Below are 21,991 nucleotides of genomic sequence, written 5' to 3' on the forward strand. Positions count from 1 at the left end.
CTCTCTATTCGTTTCTCCATTGGTGTTTTCCTGTTGCCCTTCTACCGTTCTTTCTTTCTCGTTATCGCATTCACAATTTGGCAAGACTATGTGTGAACAGCGCTCAACTTCGAAAGCTTTCAAGTTACCCGCCTGGTTGAGTTGACTACCTCTTGCAAGGCGCACAGACGATTTGAGCGCCTCTCTGGAAGCGCCCTTTGGGGAGCTTGCTAAACAGTTCCTGTAGTCTCGTTTTAACTTTTCACTTTTTTCGTGCCGCTTAGTCCGCTTATGGCCTCACTGTGGAACAGCGGCGACGGTGGCAGCAGCAGCAATATAAACGCGTGGCAGGAAGTTTCATAAGAAGTTTTCCTTCTTGTGGAATAAACCTATAAACATGCGTCACTATTGTTGTCTCAGCAGCACCTTGAAATGCCTGCCCAGGACCACGTCGACCAGCGCAATTTTACTCCGGTCGCGATGCTGTGACCCTTTTCCCAACCTGTAAACACCATATTATTTTAAGAAAACTAACGCAGCTCCCTATTAACAACTACGCCATTACCGATAATGAGAAAATGTATCTAATATACATGGCAAAGACGGCTTATTTGAATTAATTCGGCGGTCAGCAAATATATGCTTGAATCTGTTTTGAATGTTCGATAAGTAAAAAAGAGTGTGAGCCTTCGAATTGGAGTTTATGCCAACGATAACATTCAGATTAATGTAGTGATTACGTCACAGTCCAATAAAATGTAAAGCAATAGCCTTTAGGACGCGTTCGTTCTAAAAAAATTACAGAGAGATTTAAAGAAATGCGACTTATGGAAACCTAATAGACAGTATACTGCTCTGCCTTACACACATATAGATATATATATATATATATGAGATCTGTAGCTACGTCCGTTTTCCATTTGTCTTGTTATAGTTTCTACACTGGATATTTTTGTCATAATACCCGTTTAAAGAAGCCAACATGATTACTGCTTGTCAAACTTTTATTTGTCGTATTTATTCCCATACCAGGTCATACCTTCTATTAAGTCTGAACTCTGAAAAGTATCTTATATTGATATTAAAACCACGTGGTAGTACAAACTTGCATAACGCATAAAAATCACAGCAAAAATTAACTGTGTTAATATTTTTATTTCGCAGTGCCGGATTTCTCAGTTGGGCTGAAATAACTATGGAAACAATCATAGGACCTGGGTTAGATTCTGGGAGGGGAACGATACGAATGAATGTCCCGTCGCTTATGTCGAAATAGGCTCGTTTTTGGTTTCCTTTTGAACACAGAGCATGTATGCCATGCGGGGCAAATGGGGAAGCTTCTTGTGAGTAACCTACATCCATGCTCCGTTATCGTGTACGTGCCATAGTTCTCAAAATATGTTATACTATACTGCAGTAGGTCACAGTGAACGAGGCCCTAGAAATTACTGGCAAAGACATTTCGCAAAAAAAAGTCTACAAAACAAAAAAAAAAGTTAGTCAAACTGTGTCATACGGCCATATGGTTTCTAGAACGCTAACGACATTCTACAATCCAATACGGCAGTTGACGGTAGATAAAACAGTGGTCATTTGCTTTAGGCCTCATATTACTATTTTGATATATAATAGATTACCGTTCAAAACGTGCAGCCCTCTTTCTCAAACAAAATTTTCCAGTAGCTTTCCTATCGATGGAAACATTTTTACAAACATAACAGGTACGCATATACAATGCCAGTAGTTGATTTTGTTCAGCCATTTAACTGTTACCTCTGCAACGAAGAAATTAATGTTTTTTTTTTATATCAAATAAACACCTGCGAATGGAACGCGTTGCATTCGTATGTATACGATGATGAAGCGCACTCGATCTTATACTTAGCAAAGCCTATTTAATAACAAACAAGCAGATCCGTTCTAGGGAAGCTCTAGTCATCATCATATTAACGACTTCTTGTCACTCCTGTTGAACACTATTATAACTGCTTCGTACCCTCAATCAGTATATAGCAATGATGCATATGAGAACAATAATTTGAAGTTCAGCCTTATTTTTTATGGGATGCTATCTACTATGGAACAACACAGCGTTAAAGAGTCCTATTTGCACAACACGGGCCATTGTAAAACGTAAGACAATGTGTTTTTCCCTTGAGAGCCATAGCACTGCGGAAATTCATCAAAGATTGGTGAAAACAGGCTGAAAAGCCTTATAGTATTACATTGAATGGTATATACGTTTCAAGAACGGAGATTTAAATGAAGAGGTGACCAGATCTTGGGATTCAAAAGACAAGAACGTATTGTTACATTCGACGACGTTCTTCACGTCGTCGGCCAAAACTTACATTTCACATGTAACGTACTACAGAATTATAATTTAGATACAGATTATGAATTAAAAATAGGCTAAAAAATAGGTTTTCTCCAAGTTGACTCCGGGCCAGTTAAAATGCTTGGGGTGTATTCCAAGTGAAATCTGCGGGACTTTAATTAACAAAAATCTTCCTGAAGCATATGGTCGTGACAGATAAGGCATGGTTCAATCAAAGAGTGGCGTTGCCCTGGAGAGAAAACGAGTTTTATGGCAGGCTTGAACATGTTCGTATTTAATGGGATGGTAGTCCTTACTATGGGTATCAGGAGCATCTGCTTCCGTCAGAGATACGCCGAAAATAAAACAAGAAATTTAGCACGCGATCTCTAATGCCTTAAGAAACTCACGAACCATTGGCATGGCAGTCGAAAGCACGCAATCTTGTTACTTATAAAGATCAGACCTCGTCACTGTGCCTCAATTGCTTATTCAATTAGGCAAAAAGTATCCAGGGTTGGCTTCAACCCGCTTATTTTTTCGATTAAAGTCTGTGTGGTTACAAGGCTTTCTATGCCTTAAACAGGGCAACTGGTAAGTAAACATACTCTATTATCGATTTAATTCGAGAAGTTGTGGATAACCATGGGAACGAGGATGGTGCACGTATGGTTGTGTACAAGTTGAAGACCAGAAGGCGGCAAAAAGTGTAACAAACTAAGTAGGATACCCTCAACATACTTGAGGAGTCATCACTCTAATTTTCTAGTCTAGTATTTTAACGTTCGATTTTTTTTTCGGTGAGGCTTTTTACAAACCCTTTGGAGCACTATGATGATAATAGGACTGGATAAGTCCATTTCAAACGACGATTGATTTTATTAAATTAACTGCAATATGATTTTTACCTATCGCTGCAATACCTACTAATTAATATATAGATAGATATTATTTGGCTACTTTACGCACCTATATTAACGGTTATCCATATATTTCATAACATATACATCCAATTTGAATTTAGATTGAGTCTATCCTTGCAAACGCGTCCTTAAGCCTGTCAAAACATTCGACAAACTTTAGATTGAATAATAAAGAAAGAGAAAACCTCGTGTGCCTCCTAACAGATAGGAAGATAATTATTCATATGCAATATTATGATCTATAAAACGTCAAATCAGAACTTATAATTGATGATTACACACTATTCGGCTCTGCTCTTCAGGGGTGCAAATCGTTCAAACCACTTCTTCTTCCATACGAATAGGATAGAGGACTTCCCCCGCTTCAAGAATAGCCGGGGGTGGGTATTTCTAAACCTATCTGAATTTTCTCCGGCACGTCCATGGAACGGCGTAATGTCGTATTATATAGTATATTAATCCGATTTTTCTTCTTCTTAATAATTCTCTTCTGAAAGTTGATATGCGAACTAGGGTAACTGTTTGCTTGTTGGTTGGTGATCACTATGACAAAGCATCCAAAAAGATGCAGACTAGCCATTCAGATATCATAGATCACGGAACCTTCATTCAGCACCATACCTTAATCTTTAACGCAATTCACCCTCACCTCTGAGGCGAAAGAGACTACAGATTCTGAACCTATATGTATGTATTGACTGTTTGTTCTGAAACTACGCAAGATTTGTCTTGTGAGTAAGGCATATTCTTTTTACGTTTATAAACTTTTAATGAGGAAATTCTACCATTTCTAAATGCTCTATTTTCAGTTTCACGTGTCAACGGCGTCCGATAAGCAGTAAAGTCTAGGCTACGTGGCAGTGGCGAGAAAACAGGTGAAGTTTAATTGATATGGTTATTATGTCACAGTCGACAGAAAACGAAAAAGTATAAGGGAAGCAAAACCTTTTGGAGTATAGCCTGTAAAGACGGGCCGCGGGCCGTCTGGTTGGTATTGGCGCATTATTCCTTGTCTCATAACGATGGACAAAAGATAATAAGTTGAAACCGTACCAATGCTTCGACGTATTGAAGAAAATGCTTTTGTTCCTATCCGTAGCAACGCATCATGTTAGCGTACCGCCGACTTCACAGAACTAAGATGGCCGAGAATATTAAGTTGCTATTCAAACATGTCTTTTGACCGTGTGACTACCCTTAGTCAAACAAAACATACAGATGCGACGTGTAGATAAACGTGTGTACGTGTCATCCCCGTGGTTGTGTAAGGGCGATATATTTGCCTACTAAAGTGATGGCCGACATTTGAATCTGGCCGTACCTCGTTTCCTACCAGGAGCCAACTGTGTGAAGCAGTGCTTAACGCTTTACGTAATAGACATAAAACTGGAAACAACCATTTAGGTACAACATAAAAATTAGCAAGGGACTATAGGTATCAATATGTTCATATTGTAAATCGATCGTTGAAAGTTAGATCTATTGAACGAGCTGGTGCATCTGTGTAAGACACATGTAGTGCACTTAAACAACAACTAGGTATAAGGAGTGCGGAGAAATAGGCTCGGAATATGTGGAAAAGATAGCCTGTGCGTGTTAGCATATTGGTTACGTGTACCTAAAATACGTCTCTCGAGAAGCTACCCGGTATGTCAAGCATGGCCATGAAGTTGTTTAACACTGCCTAATTTTTAGATACGATTAGTCTTCTACTGAATTGTATGCAGCCTGCTCGAAACCTATCAAAATAATTTTTGCCATTATCAAGGCTGCCAAATATTAACCCATTACTGTATAATGGCATTTGTGCCTTCAATTTTGCCTTCTTTATTCCATATGACCTCTTTTAAGCTGCTCATAGAGAGTACAAGTATCAGCACAAATAATTGATTAGCAAAATATTAGTAACCGGCGATTGTTTATTTTGTCTGAAATGCAAGCTTCGCTTCTTAAAATAAATCTGGAAGTGTATTTTTGAAAATACGTACTCAGGATATAGAGCGTCCTGCTCTTGACGACAGCCAATGAGCGTAAAGGGTATAGATTTCTTGCTTAAGGGTACTATGATATTTTGCAATGTTACTTAGCATGCAAAATTACTTAATGCATATTTGTATAATTATACTAAAGTCTGTAAGAAGGCAGTTTTAAAGTCGGGAACACTTTGCCGTTCGTCCAGAAAGTACTTAAAAATCATTTGATTCGTATTTGCTGGCATTCACCCTTCGCGGTCCTGCAAGAAAGGACATATCGTATTTTAACATGAAGATTCCTGTGTCTCTGTATGCATCTAGAGTAGAGTACTTAAATGAGAAATTAGAAGGAAGCTCCGTATTTGGACAGACGTTGTGAAATATCGCCCAGAGAGCTCCAGTTGTAACCCTCCTTGCGCACGAACGGTACCATGGCGCCGAAATTTCCAGATTCAGCCCGTATATTTCCTGGGGGAACAATCAAGAGCTAACGAGACGTCTGCCTGTCAAAGCACGTTCTAGTTCCGTGCGAGTTCCTATAGATTGGCGGATCCGAAAAATTGCTCTGTGCTCGTTTGCGCTCGTGAAAAACACGCGACGAAGTATGAAGTCCATTTCCTGCTAAAACTGCCTTCAGCTTAATACTTACTATATACCGACCCTAGATTAAGGTCACGGATGTTGATTTATACCATAATTACAACGTGGTAATATTGCTGACACCCCGTCGGTTTTAGCGTCCGATGTAGACGTTTAGTAATGAATTAAATGATACAAGCTGTTACCTACGATAAACCGTAAGCAAATGGACTAAACAAGCTTCATCAACTGCAACTGCAAAGCAAGTTAGTGCCTTCTAGGCAATACATTACAGCGTCGATCACCATCATACGGCCATTATTGCTTACGTGTTTGCCATCATTTTTTGACAGATATGCGCAACACATTTGCAAGCTTTGTCCGCGAAAGAGCGTAGATACACTTCATCGATCTCTGTACCACACTTCTGCCGCCCCCGCACACGCCCATGATAGCATCGTTCGTGAAGGGCAATTACACCGATAGCAACAAGAAGATAATGATGGCAACAACAATAAAGCTGTGTAATGATCGTTTACCTACGGTGCTTGATTTGACGTCAGCTTAATTAAGACTATTCCAGTTAGATGAAAATGCGTAGGCGGATGTAATTATGCTATTGACGTCACGCGGTACATTTTGACCGATGGTTATAAAGCCGAAAAATACTCGCTCCATTAATAACATACACGTAGAAAAAGTTCCCGAAGGAATTTCCCTTACCACGCAATATTAGTCCCTGACATTTTCGCTTATAAGCAACTTATATTGTAATATAGACCACCTTAACTTATTACATAATTGTTGTCGAAAATAAGCTTCAATAATAACACCAAATTCTGAGGTTGTCTTGTAATGCGTATTTAGTAAATAGTTCCTTTCTTAACGACGTACGTATCATATAGGGTAGGTGATTCATAGGAGAATTAAGCACATCCTGACACAAAATCCGATTCCCTTGTAGAGTAGTTTTTGTGACAGACGAAGTTGAAAAGTCTGCTCTATAAGTATTTTTCCTGATCTTTAGCCTGATCCCCTTTAACTAAACTGTTGTCAGAACATTGTTCAGCCATTTTTAGCTTAAAGTTATGTGCAAAGGCGCGTGATAGGTAGAAATATATAACGATACCTTGTCGATATTGAAGCAAGCTTGCATCCAATAAATAATACTTACAACATGCATTAACAGCATCGATAAGCTAAATAAATCATTATGAGAATTTTAATGAAACATGGCGCAGATTCAAGTAGGTAATAGAAATAAAGCCTTGATAAACATGTGTACAGGACTTCGGCAACGCCACATATGTTTGACTTGTATAATGTGAGCTTGGGCCTCTCTGGCCATTTCTTCATGTCGCTTCCAGTATAGCCATCGCCTGCTCCTGGGGTTACCTTTTGCTCCACACATCTATCAGGTCTTTCGTCTATCTGTCCAACACCACTCAAAGACTTAGTCTTGCCCATCCGGAGCTTGCCGTCTACTAATAAGTTTCGTTCCTTTTCGATTTAATTATGTTGCTCACACATAGCTTTCTCTCTAGCGATCTTTTCTTTTCTCTAGGCACATACCCCCTAAACCTGCGAGCCGGTCCTTATTTGCGCGAAAACATAAACACACACACACACGGCCACAAGCCTTGAAGCTTGCTAGACGTCCTTCTCAATGCATCGCCAGCCTATTCCCAACATGCTTAGTCTACGCATATATGCTGGTCGACTGCAGCAGCTCCTTTCCTTTAAAACCCCCTTCTCCTATAGACGTACACTAATAATGTCTGAATTTTCCTCTAGATCCACACATCCGATGCAACGTCTAGTAACATTCCCTTCGTTTCTTCCCGCCTTCCATATTCGCGCCTTGGTAGAAATCTTTCTTTATTCTCTGCTTTGTTGCATTTCGCTCTATACAATCGTTTCCCAATGCCCGTATCCCTTTTTCTGCCTGACTAATCTCCAACCCTCACATCCTTTCAGGCTGGCAGGTACTGACACACGCGCGCCCATGCACCTACACTGAATCATCCATGAATACATTAATATATTTGAATCTCTGTTTATTATTGTTTTTAACTCCACAGTTCTTAGAAGGATTCTTAAGCGTTGGTTTCTGTCTTTCACCATAACAGAAGGGCATCTTTCATTATTTTGTCCACCGGTTCTGTATCTACCAGGTTCGTATGAAATATTACGATTTGGCAGGAGTTGAATTGCCTCACGTTCAGACCCATTAAAGCACTTTATACGAACCTTTTTTTGCTACTTGCCCTTCTACGTCGCCACCTTAATTACGACATACATGGCCACTGCAGGAATGTTGAAAGCTATTTCTGCAGCCTTTGTGCCAGACCCTGTCTGGCTTCATAATCTCTTCAAGTTGTTATCGGGGAGAGAGCCTCCCCGGCCAGATAAGTTTCAAGAACGAAAACTGCCTCGCTTAGGTTTACGATATTTTTATCAAATAATAACCGCCGGAAACAGCAGGGTTACTGCTGGTCTGTTTCGAATTAATAGTCCAATATATTGGTTCAAGCATGCATTTTACTCAAGTAAGTTTCGATACGTTTTTTGCCCATGTCATTTTTTTTATTCGATGGGGCCCAGTTCTCAGGTTCCGGCTCGAAAAGTACAAAATTATTTCGACAGTATATGATGATCAGGCGCTAGGCTAACTGATAGGGAGCAGATAGTTTTTAAAACAGCAAGAAAAACATCCTCTTTTTTATTTTCATGCTCAAAAGAAAGATTTTTAAGAAAGAAATTTATTAACCTTCAAGGCACTTTCAAACATCAAGTGTCTACTGGACCTTTCTAAACTGCCGTCAACGATTCGGACGGTTTTTTAATCTCGACACCACCTTTCCGTTCCTGTAAAGCCTATCGTGCCAAACTGGGACGAGGGCGAGGGGCGAGGGGGGGGGGGGGTAGAACATCCTAATCTCTAAAACAAATAACGCCTTCGAGTGCTGACTCCTTCATCTGACTCTTTCTTTCTATAGACTGAGACTTTAGCACGGCTAACTAAAGAACCGCCGTAAACTTCCTACTTTCAACGCTTTTCTCTTTATCTCCCCTCCCCCCCCCCTCGCTCAAAGCCCATTAGACTGGGCCTGAAAATGCTGAGAGAAAATAGCTTTTTAAACCCTTTATTATCACTTTATAAATCGGCGGAAAATCCGAGAGCTGTATTGAACTTAACAAAGCTACGCTGAATCACAGAGTTCGCTGACCTACGTTCAAACCATGACTCCGGTGTATATTGACATAATACTATTAATACTATCAGTTTTGACAGCTTCGTACACCGTCATGGCAAGGATATATTAGGGCCACAAATTACGGACGTTCGAAGTGTATGAAAATGCAGTATCGTGCTTACTATTTACTTATTTGGCTTCCAATCGAATCATTATGCCCTATTACTACCACTAAGTTACCTATTAACCGCCCCGCGTTATTTCAGGAATATGGTTTGCTCCTAAGGGCACAACCATACCTGAATGACAGATACGTAGTTAACTTCGGATTGAATAAGAACTTCCTATCATATATGAAGATAGGCTCAATTTACTGGCAAACAAATTCATCTATTGGTCCTATTGTAGGGTCACTGAAACGTTAGTAGTTAATCAACAAAATTCAACACGTTCGTTCTTCGTAACTAACCACGAAGATTCACATTTAATCAAATATAGTCCCAATACTGGATGACACAAGGGTTTTGTGTCTAACATTTTATGAATCATTGCGCATTAATACTTATAAATTATAAGTGGTTAAGGGATATAAAACGAGTGGGAAGCCAGGATGCGTATAACCAATGCATCGACCCAATGCTTACTTCTTCCATCGAAGTATATCTGTGTATCTGATAAAATCCTTCTTTGAGGCTTTTTCTTGATCCCCCCCCCCCCCCTGTCAGATAAATTTCCTCGTACCTAGCTATACAGCCATAGATCGAATCTGTCCCGCAACCAAGACCAACCAATATACAATACGTACAGAGTGCTACCTCTCAATAAACCTCTACTAGTGGCGTCCGCCTACGCTTCTATCTGTGTCTATCAAAGCGAACATTTAGCCTTCGAAACGTAGAGGCCCGATGGCAAGCCCCCAAACGTCTGTGAATCACTACAACAAGCCAAGCAGACCATGTGACAGCCTAGCTAGACGGATGGCCCAGTTGGCCTAGTAATTCTTAACGTAGCAACAAAAGGGAAATGCTGGATACTATCAGCAGTACCGATATCAGCATTACTTTGCGTTGTAAGTATATCCCTGTTTCCCCATCGTAGCAGTTTTGTTCCAAGCCTAACTCTCATGCAGAGAAACAATAGCTAGACCGAACCGAAAGCAGCTTGCCTCTTTCTATACTTACTTGCTTTCTAGAGCAGCTGCACCCCTAGTGGATCTATAGAAAATGAAAAATGCTCTCTTTCTCTCTCTGAGTAGTGACCATTTTTTCTAGATAGGTGGATTTAATGTCACACGTATCAGGTCGGCGTTAACATCATTTGAGAGCTGAGATTGGGCAACAGAAAACATGTTGAAATTGTTGGAATGCCCTTGTCCAGATTTTAGATAGGGTGCCCTAAAGATAAGTGAAATGTAAAAACAAGTAAAATTTGCACGAAACTCGCTATTTTATAATTTTAATACGATAAAGGCACAAACGCTGCCCATGCCCATAAGACAATTGTGCTGTTTGTGCTCAAGATGCATTATTAGACAAAAAAAACCCGAACACGGTTTTGGTCCTTTTGTTCTGGAAGTTTAAATATGGACAATGCCCTTTGTAATGAATGACCGCTTACGGAAAAGTTGATAAAATTACAGCGAACATTGGATAAGACCCACCAAAGATATCACGAAAAAACTAAACATCTACCACCAAGAGTTTGCTATTTAAAGAAATTTGACCGCAACAAAAAAAGCTCGGTTTTTTGGTACCATCTGAATTAACGCAAAAATTCGTATTACCACCTGCGGAACATTATGGAAACGCAACGGAACTGATCGCAGCTGATCGCGGGATTGCATACGACAGTAGTGTACAAATGAAAAAAAAAAAGATACGTTCCACAACCTCAAAGGCGTCAAAGAAGGTTATGCTCTGTCCTTAATGAGATTAGAAAACAATCATGTACCCTGAGTCGCTGCCAACTGACAAAACGATCGATTCGGGTTATCACTGTCAACAACTAACAGGATCACAACAAACCATTAAAAAAAATAGCCCAGATACAGTGAATAAAAAAGAAAGTTTCGTCTGGCATCATGATAATGCCGGCCCACATGCATCTTTCGCTAGCCAGTAAAAACCAAATTAATTTTAAATGGCAAAACTTCAATACGCTTACTGTATAATCCGAATTTTGCGCCATTGGACTATTTATTTCAGTCTCTGCAGACTTCCGTTAATGGTGGTAATTTAGTTTCAATAGAAAGGTACATAAATAACTTGTTATGATTTTTCCCCCCAAAAACCAATAAATTCCACAGTGATGGAATTAGGTGGTAAATTCTGTTGTCAGGTGACGGATCTTTCTTAGAGGCATGCTTCGTTCAGTTTGGCATTTCACTCTGTGTTACAGGTTTAGCTGCAGCTACAGGGATGCAAACGGCATTAAATCAATCTTCCAAAGCTGATCTTTTCAAAAATCCCGTAAATAGGTTTATCTATGCTACCTCGCGTCTGTAATAAATAACAAGTCAATGCATCACGAAAATCGGACATAGCGACGTCTAATATTGCGAATGATCTCAAGGGGCTAACAGTGGCCCTTCTTCTCTTTGACTTGTTTTTTCTATTTAATGCATAACATTTATCGTAAGTAAAGGGCAAAAACGGGTATACGATAGTAAAAAAAAGGATCAAGACAACAAAGCCTACATTTTCCATGATACATTTAGCCCTAATTAATTACTCCCTGAATAGCTAGCTATTGGTCATGCAGCGAGGACACGCCTTTTCATCCCTGCAATTGTCTTGACAGAGGTGTCGCTTCAAGCGGAAAGAAGTAGATATTATTTAACGCAGCTGTCTCGTAGCATATCAAACAAGACTTCGGCTAACTTCGAGCAAAAATGCTGAGATAGGACAAGAACGACGAGAAACGTCGGAAAAACAGTTTGTCCATCTATTTTAATTCATAGGGAGCTACAGAAAAATTCAATATAGACCATGTTGTCCGCAAGATTATAAAAATTAGCGTGGTCAAAGCTGTAATCAATATACTGTGAACGGTACAGGTGTTGCATACATTGATTAGTTTTTGTTTTTCAACAAATCTATTGGATTACCAGCTCTTATGAAAAAATCGTGTAGAAGAGTTTCCACACAGGTTTTGCTATGGCGCTGTCTTCACAGAGAAAAGCAGAATAGTTATGTTTCTCTAGCTCTGATCCTTTTCACAGCAAATATATCTGTACCTAATCTGTTACGTAATATAATCGTTTATAGAATAAGAGATCTCCACGAGTAGTTCCGCACAGACATCACAAATACCGAACTGACTAAAAATATGCTCATGGTTCGATCCAAAAAAATTTATAATCAATGACAGCAAACGTGCTTTTTCATTTGATAGTCGACCTGGTAGCTAAACTCTGCTTGCCTATTCTGGTCTGGTTAAGGTTAAACGCTAACGCATTATGCAGACCAGATTTTTCGGCTGACGCATACTGCGAGACTCTAACCCATTAAATCCTCAACGCGCCTGCTTGAGCCTGTACTAGCCTACTTCGATTTTTCAACCAAGCGCGACCACTTTTTTAAGTTTATTACAGTGATATAAATTAATGGAAGAGCTGATATTATAGTACCAGAATCTGATCGATGGTACGGGATAGTCAGATGTATGCAATGGATATAATTACCAGTTTTATTATCACTCTAAAGGGACTGCGGTGTCCTCCCTATAGCGATGCTGTACCGGCAATGCAAACAGTCACACGTTCAAGATCAAGGTCACGTGAGGCAATTCAACCGACCTGGTTTGTCACACACAAAAGTAATAGAGTCGTTTGTTGCGAAGACAGTCGTTTGTTGCTGAGAAGATATACTATGAAATTTGAATAAATTATTATTTATTTTGTTTATCATTAACTAAATGATGCGTACTCATCAGATGATTTTTAGGCACGAGTCGCTTCGAACATATTTGGGGGCTCATTTATAGTCACTGCCATCGGTTAGCGGCACGATCCTTCATCGTGCCGCTAACCGATGCATCGTGCATTGGTTCTAGTGGAGTTTGCACAAATGACGCAAAATCTCAGTTCGCATGTGCGTTCCGGTGAGGGACGATTACTGCGCAAAGCAGAAACAATTGACGCCATAGAGCCATCCAGTTCAGCTCTAGTCAAACGACGCTCGGCAGTACATATAAAACGTATGTTGTTATTTTACCATGCCTACGTATATTTACGAAATGGATAAGGAATACAATTATGCGAAAGATAGTGGGTGTAGATTCAGTGAAAGCTCATTGCACGTTTGCTACGTTTCAAAAAAAGTAACGTAAGAAATGAAGAAAAGAAGAGAAAGGAAAAGAAAAGAAGTTTTGAGACTATGAATAATTTGACTCCAAGAGATAGACTATGTCATACAAGGGATTTTTTTTGTGAAATTTTTATTTACCAACCTAGTCTGATGCTGGTCCTTGGGCTGGCTGGGGTGGCATGAGGACACAGATTCAGATAAAATGGTCCTGTGCCTTGTCTTTAATTATTATCTATTTTTCTCACTGATCCACTAATTTCAGCCGTGGATTATTGTCTGAAAATCTTTCGCTAGAAACAAGTTGCGTACGGAGTGAGACCTTTGAAGACAGGACGAAGATAGTGAAAACTCATTGAACAAGAAAAAGAGTTCGTAACGGTAAGCGAAATCAATCTGCATTGTACTGAGGAGTATGTTTTCATGAAGACTATGTTTTAATATTAAACCTATTTGAAGCTTCTTATTTCATTATAACCGACTGATCCGTAGCTATATCAAATACCTAACAAGGAAATATTACAAGTTGATCAAATGCAGGAACAATTGCCATATTATCTATAAAAGATCCTGCGCATAATACGGAATTATGATTGATTAAACATGTGGCACCTTCTGTGCTTCGGTTGCTATTTTCCTTACATTGGATCTTCACCAAGAACTGTTTGTTTTTTGTTTTTTTTACAAGAACATAATTGTTTACGTGCGCGTCACGACGCTCTGTTGAGTCAGAAACTTCATTGCCTTTTGGTAAAGTGAAAATTACTTCATTGTGGGCTAAGTGATCCAATTTGGCAACCCAATCAAAATGGCGCATTCGTCAAGATCCAGCCAAAGGGTTGCTTACTAAATCGCTTTCCTATCTTTTGGCTGAGTTGTTTATCCGTCCACAGACTGGTTGTCTTACTTCCTGTTGAAATCTCTCTTGTTTCAGATTAATTTAGGCCATACCTGATTGTTTTTCGGACCCAACTTGCTTACTGATGATCAATGTGCCTCTGTACACTGAAACACAACACAGAATACGTATAGATGGCGACTTTAAGCTTGCGCTAGTCTTCTATATATATATATATATATATATATATATATATATACCACATATATATAGTGGCACTTTGGGCAGATCAACTGATTGCGTTTTTCATACTGGAAATTGAAAATATGAGAACGAGTATATGGTAATTCATTTTCAACTACATATGATCAACAAACAATATTTGTTGAAAATTTAACTTTTTTTAAATCTAATAACTTCAATATACAAAACTTCTCATTTAACTCGTGCGATCAAAATTCCAATCTGCTCTTTTTTTTTAACCTGAATCTGATGTTTAACATTTCAGTTATAATTTTGTTTTAGAAGTGAAACCTATACGAGCACGACAATCCAATAGCCCAAATACGGACACAATGTGCTCGAGCGCACCGTTAGCTATCTGCCATATTTTTTATTTTGCTCTTTTACGAAATAGGTTTTTTTCATGTTATTAAATGTTATTTAAATTAAATGAAATAAAATTAAATTAAATATTATTTATGTTAAAAAATGTGTCGATCAAGACTCGATGAACTGTCATATGTTTATACCTGCCATATTCGACCGAAGCTCTCTGCAGTACGACGCAAGACGGAGTGCAGTACCATATGTCAGTTTAGCCGGCTTTAATCGTAAATTATTACTAAGGCAACACGGCACTAGCTAGATATTGCTTGATAATCTGGAGGTTACTGAAACAAAATGGCTCAGCTTTTACGTTACCTTCAGCAGCGGTTATCTATGCTAAAATAATGTTGCCTTTAGTAATCGGACAACGAGAACTGAGCATGGCACCAATTTTCGAAAATCACATTATCTAGGACAATGCTTATCATGATTACTGTTATCCTTCCACTCCTCCTTCTTATTATTAAGGGAAATTCTATCCCTTGGATAAATGTAACGTTGAATTGTTTTTACTTGATAGAAGATTCCAAACATCATCAAGACTCTAGGAAAGGGTAACAACAAATTATTATATTTTTCCCTAAAAATTATTTTTATCTGCACTGATTTTTTCAGGGAACTGTTGCTAGTTCTGTGATAGTACATGCTGTTAGCAGGATTTGCGCATGTATTAACTTCCATTCTTTTCATACGAACTTCTCTTTGCTTAAATATTCGCACGCGTAGCAATAGAACATGCCACCTTGACGCCCTTTCGCTTTTTTACAAGCTTTATCGCGGCGAAACGTCGAGCAGTTGAGCTTCCCATGAATGAAGAGTCGATCAAGCTTCCGTGCGTCTTTATTGTCAGCAGAGGGCCAACAAAACAATTTCACACTAGATATGATGAAGGCATGTTGTGCGGCACAGCTTAATTTGTTTTTGAGCCCGCTCTGTCTATTCGAATCTGAGACGATTTCCATTATGTTTAGCTTTTCCCCATTCATCGTGCGCTATGACGCGCGTATCAACGGGGATTGGTGGAGTCCTAAGCCTGCAGTTCACAGCAACCAAACCTCTTTACTGCCGTTAAATATCACCGGTAACTTTTAGACAGTTTGTACAAGTTGCCATGAAAATGATTACTACTGATATGTTTGTTGATTCGGCGACGGGCCGTATGCGTGTTTGCATATAAGCTTGCTATTATACGTTGTGTGCGGCGCCGCCACGAGCTATTTCGAACTGTCTCGTGCAAGACCCAACCATCATGACGCTAGTCCACATTAGAAGAAGAAAAGAGCGGAACAACAACGTCCTGTTTGCTTACATCCATGGTTGTACGTCTGTTATCTGAATACGCAGAAATTTGTGACAGAACCCCACCGGGACCGTCCTGGCGCGCGGTGCTACCCCTATCGAATCGCGCAGTATTCTACTCGTTCTAGAATCGCGAATACTATGTTATGCGTGTTACGTCCAGTTAATGGTGCTTCTTTTATCTACAAGTGTTCGTTAAGCTTGAGCGGAACACAAGAGTGACTTTTGACAGCTGGTTAAGCGGCCATACGTAAATGAAGTCGTTTTCACGATACAGCGCCTACGTACTTTACGTATGGATGGCCAATCATTCTTTTGAAGTTTCTCATTCGCTCTGTTTCAGTAAGCGAAGCTCTATTTCATTTTTTTCGTTGAAAGTAATCGACGGCGAAAACTCGATTTTGCGAACCCAGATACGATGATACCACGCGTTGTCGAAATGTACGTATATATAAGCGATTGCATTCTAATATATCCTCTGCCAGTAATGCCAAGATATGTGTTCACTCTGGCAACAAAATATAGCATTATAAGCGATACTATATCAAACGCCACTTTTTCTTGACATGGAATTGTACACTAATTTTCTAGCACTTTGGCCCATTTATGGCCAACCGGTTGATAAATTCCGGTATTTAACATCGTTAGTTGGGTAAATGGAACGATACAAACTAAATCCCTTCGGAAAGTCTATATAACAGGTGTTTCTTCTTTTTATCCGTTGAATAAAGTCGATTCATTTCAAGTTCTTATAAGGGAACAATGTGAAGTCCCATATGATAGCAGCAAAAAGACACAAGTAACCATATTAATACAGCAGAGAAATTCGAAAAACAAATTTCCCCTTAATGTTACTAAGTAAGCAACTAAAAAACATTAAAAAAACTTAGACTCTCGCTATGTATCTGTTTTCGTTGTTGGCTGACACATACGAATCCTTAAATAGAAACATGTCGAATATGGAGATCAGGCTCAGTTTCGTGCGTTTTCTCTACCGTTGATCTTTGCACCTAAACCAGGTAGGGCAGACCATCTGATGCGGCCGTGCGGCCTGAGCCTGCCTATCGTACAACGGCAGTAGAAGCATCAACAGCAAAAGGAAGTGACAAGCCAAGACAGATTGTCATAGTGATATGCATGCACCTTTCACTCCTGCGTGTTTTCTCTCTTTCCATCACACCGGAACAAGGACGGTCTTCGTTTGGCGTTTTATTATAACAGTTCTGCGTGCGCCGAAACGTGAAAGTCGGGCGGATTTGTACAAAACCCAGCCCAAGGGAGAATTACTACTGTGGTTGACCCTTCCATCTACAGTTCTCCTGTCGGCCATAGAAATAAAATTCATACGGCTTTGCCGTACGGTCAATACTGAAGCGACCCTTCCCCCAGCAGTCGACAACAAAGCTCTACAGTCTACTGCAATAGGGTGAGGCCAGCATCGAAGGTATGCGGGTCGAGGTTTATAAATGTCACCTTGTGTTCCGGCGGGCAAAATTTATGTTAAAACGAGAAAGAGAAGTTGCAGGGAGCAGCAAAAATAGCGATGGCTTTTGTAGTGATTGTAGAAACTAGATACAAAGAAGCAAAGGAACCAGAAAGCTAGCGAACTTACAAAGGTCATGATCGGAATACAAGTCTTTCATATAGTAAGTGCATGTGAACAGGCCTTGCCAAATTTCGTTTGATGCTAGTAAAGCGATGAGCTCATGCCGCAGCTGGCTAAATGTCTGCCAGACGTCAGGCTACCAGCAGCCGATTGTCGTGACAACCGTTGATGGGGCATGACCGTGTCATCCTGTGCTCTCCATGTTAGCTAACATTGGCAGCTGAGATTTGGTGACAAACAAAAAACAACCAAGCTAATAGCATCTCTAAGAAAGTGTTCGACGAGACAGTAAATGACTAATTTTTATAGAGGTAAATATACATCACATGAGACCGATACTATATCACACAAGCAATGTTCGTTTTACAATTAGTTAACTTCAGCAAACAATTACAAATATCAGGCTGAGGTTTTTACAGGCTCTCGAGCTTGCATACGTTTTGGTTTAGAAAGATTATTCGGTGTTTTTTGGTTAACAAATTTCGGTAGACTATACGTTTTGTGTTATTGCATAAAAGCCTTTACTGGCATTGATTGCTATCGGATCGCATGCAACGGTAGCAACTTTATGACCTGCACTAAGATTCGAGGTTAGACATGGACTGTACATCAGCCATTTGATTATTATCGATCAGGAATGATTTTATGAAACCTGTTTTGCACGTCGTAAAGTATGAGCATACTGTCATCAAGTCCGTCGACTAAACCAGCCTCTGTTGACTCCTTTGCACTCAAAGTAACAGTCACTATTGATCACAACAGTTGTTGATCCCTTTATTTGGTATTGCGGCCTGAATCGGCACTGTTACACGGTGTTGTCACTGTCCCTGATAGATGTAGTGGCACTATGTCAAATCTATCAATGATAACGGTCAAGATATCAAAACTTCTCGTCTGCACACGCATACACTTCCGACATAATTCAGCCTCCGATACAACGTTAATTCAACTGCATTACGATCAATTAGTCTATGTTAAATGTACATGACAAATTTAGAGGTTCAAGGATACGTAAACTTAATAGGTATACTGTACCTATTGATAGGACTCGGGTAATGTCGACCGCCAGATAGTAGAGGCATATGTAGGCGTTCAACATTTGCGCCCAGTGTTTCCTTCTCTACTAACGGAGAAACTCCCTTTAACGCTTTCGCTATACGATGTCTGTCGTATTGACCTGGGAATATCGAAGGCTCCCGAAGTGTAAACGAAAACACTCTCGGAGCTTTGTTGTCGACTGGCTCTCGTTTAACCATTACTTTTCCTTTTGCTGTCAGCAACTTTTCTAATCGTTCGTGGTTTTTTCAAAACACGTATAGAAATGTTAAGGAAAACCGTTTGTCCCAAGACTCTAAGCATGAAGCCAAAGCCAGAGATATACACTAGGCATATAACCGTAGGGGCATAAATATATGGTGCATAACAGTGAGAGCATCAAATATCTGCTGTGCTCGCCTCAGCCGGTCGCTATATTTAACGAACAAAGATTATATGCCTCTATGTGTTCGATCAAAAAAGGAAATTAGCATGAATGTTTTTAGTTTAGCAGTATGTGTAATGACAAAAACGCTGGTCGTGTATGTGCTAACATTGACAGACATATATGAATGCTCGCATTCGGAATTTGAAGCGCCTTTGAATGAAGTTTTTCCAAGGCACCCTTATAATGACGCAAACAAAGCTAGAAAACTCTCAGTCGACGTAGGGCAAGCTTAAATACTAGCTTTTTCATTTGGTCTTTCCCCATAGAGACGTTCTAAGGTAGAGATTCTCACGCTTCACAAAGTTGTTTGTGTAGTTGTCATGCTAAGGCAGCTCGAAAACTGCAATATATATATGAGCTGTTTGAAGAATATGTGTTTTCATAGGGTCAATGTCATTGTACCAGCTTACCTGTTATGATCCAGAAAAAACAGGCACATAGGATGAGTTCTGTGTCCGAACGTGTCAACAAGCTCAGCCTTATGCGCCTTACGATCTGTGGCTTTCACTTTATCCCGTTCGATGTCATCCGTCAGTCCACCAGACGCGCCTCTTACGAACTCGTAAGACGAAGCCAGAGGTGGGACTTGTGTCGCGCGATAGCTATTTCCTTCCTATGCCCCTTCAAAAGCAGCCCCTTCTCGAGAGTGGTGTCATATCATATCGGAATACAGGGGACCAAGGGTTCTCATAAGACCCGAAGAACTCGGTAATTGTCTAGGCGCACTTAGGCAGGCTGCACTGCACCTGACGTTCAATTACCCCACCCCTGAATCATAAGCTGTCGTCAACAGCGTCTGATTTTGTCCAGCTAGCTCATCAGCTAAGCTGAACCATAGAACTCTTTCGGTTTAATTAGGACATAGGAAGCTGCTACAAACCTGGACGACGACCGACTTGGTTATTGACAACGTGCTTATTGAAAGTTCGTTAGCGGATCTCCGTATATGTTACCACAAATTGCAGTAATCTCACTGAGAAAACACACAAAACATCTTATTTTTGACTCTCATCTTGAAAACTTATTGAACACATTTTAATTATGGAAAATCTAAATGCGTTTACTGTAAATGAAATAATATAAGGTGTTCCTAGCGTACAAATAGTCAGTCTATTTGTACGCTAGGACGAAAAAGGCAATAGTATCTGCCATAAAAGAGTCTTAATATTACTATTTATTAAACCAAGTTATATTTAAATATAATTAGAGTGCACTGTAAATATGCTGACGCATGCATTTGTAAAATGTATGGTACATCAAAACGGCCTCATAAATATAAATATCGCATTATTACATATATAGATTGTTGCGGTATGTATTATTGTAACAAACGGCGAAAAAATCTAGATAACGTACCGTTTTTCCCCGTGCCGCAGTTTGTTTAAAATTATTACCGTTTCCATTAATGTACTATAGATAACGGTAAGCTATTGAATCAGAAACTTCAACGAACAGTTACTATATTAATTTTATGCTGCATGCTCTAATTTAGTCACGTAACAATAACGTGGTAAGTTAGTAATAATAATGTTGGATCATCTGGAAAATGGATACGCTATTCCACAAGACTCCTTTGCCCAAGCCATTAGTTAGGCAACTTTTCATTCTGAAATTCCCTTTCATCATGACGATAGTGTGCTTACAGCTTCGCCTCGTTGAGAAGTAAATCAGTCATTTTCACAAAAACCCTTTCGTAGTAATGTGTGCACTAGTAATGAAGATTCTTGCAATAAATTCGAAGTAATAACCGGCATCAGTCACTGTATTATCCAGAAAAAAAAAGAAGGAAAAAGTCGAATTAATTTTCCGCCTGAGATATTTACCACATCTTAACTCCTGGTAGATGTACATGCGGATTTACAGTTATTCAGCACGTAGAAGTATGTTGGCTAATTTCGATTTCTAATTTGCGTGTACATCCATGGTTTCGAGCGATCTTCCCAGCCGAATGTGCGTCCTGTTGACAGTCTTCCAAGGCAAAGTATTTTCCTCGGTCCGGATCATCTCCATTGATCGCATGTATCATTGGTAAAAAAAATAGCTACAGAGTATTAAAAGATGATAAATATTTAAGTTGCTGACTTTAAGCTTGCGACTTAATTGTCGTACAAATTTTGGAACGTTTTGGTACAATTTTCCAGTACCCTAGTAGTTTTCGGCTAGTGGGGTTCGTTGATGTGTTTGGTCTTCCTGAGTGTTGTCTATGAACTCCTGGATAGTTCCATCCGTTTCCAAACTTATCTCTGAACTGATTAATTGGCTGTCGCTAAGGCGGATCTGTCCATAACATTTCATAATATTATGTCTGAATTTTACTACATTTTCATACTTCCATATATAACGTTTTTGAAATGCATCTTGGTTTCTTCATGACTTAACCGCAATTACACCTTACCAGGGAGAAAATAATTAGTGTTTGATTTATTATTTAAATTAATTCTTACTGCAAAAACTTATTTAAGAAAACATTAATGGACACAACAAATTATATTTCTAACAGGATAGGGCATCTACAAACTACCATCCTGATGAGAATCTTCCAAAGAGGATGGAATAGACAAAACGAGATTCTCAGAACATTTCGCTCGTTCCCTGGACCTGTCGCCAATGGATTTCACCCTGTGGGAATATTTGAGAGGTATACCAGAAAACGAATGCTACTGGATAATCTGAATGCTGCAATTGAGCAAAAATGCGGTATAATATTCAGTAAAACGTATATTCAAGTTTGTCACTTAATAGCTCAACGTTATCAGTAGCTGTTAGAGTAGCGTATTGAACAGAACGGTAACTATTTGTGGAACATCTTCGGTACGGGGAAAACCTTCATCTTTTATATAGATTCTCTTGCAAGTTAAGTATTGATTATTTGCAATTAAAGACC

The 21,991-nt window shown here is 39.5% G+C and overlaps 1 protein-coding gene across 8 annotated transcripts in view; it reads left to right on the plus strand.

The window, feature by feature from the left end:
• LOC111244663 (neuroglobin-like) overlaps positions 1–21,991 on the plus strand; it is a 169,008-nt gene that overhangs the window by 111,818 nt on the left and 35,199 nt on the right. For 2 of the 8 annotated variants that reach the window (XM_086979115.1, XM_086979128.1), the window contains exons 2-4: positions 4,029–4,094; positions 12,902–13,165; positions 13,538–13,653. The exons of 2 other annotated variants lie outside the window; for them this stretch is intronic. The gene's annotated coding sequence lies outside the window, so the exon portion shown is untranslated. Of the gene's footprint in view, positions 1–3,521; positions 3,600–4,028; positions 4,095–12,901; positions 13,166–13,537; positions 13,654–21,607; positions 21,746–21,991 lie in introns of all 8 variants that reach the window. 4 more of the 8 variants (XM_086979146.1, XM_086979139.1, XM_086979124.1 and 1 more) reach the window with 3 other exon arrangements.

The sequence above is a fragment of the Varroa destructor genome, unplaced genomic scaffold (assembly GCF_002443255.2).
Source record: "Varroa destructor unplaced genomic scaffold, Vdes_3.0 BEIS01000001.1, whole genome shotgun sequence".
NCBI lineage: Eukaryota > Metazoa > Arthropoda > Arachnida > Mesostigmata > Varroidae > Varroa > Varroa destructor.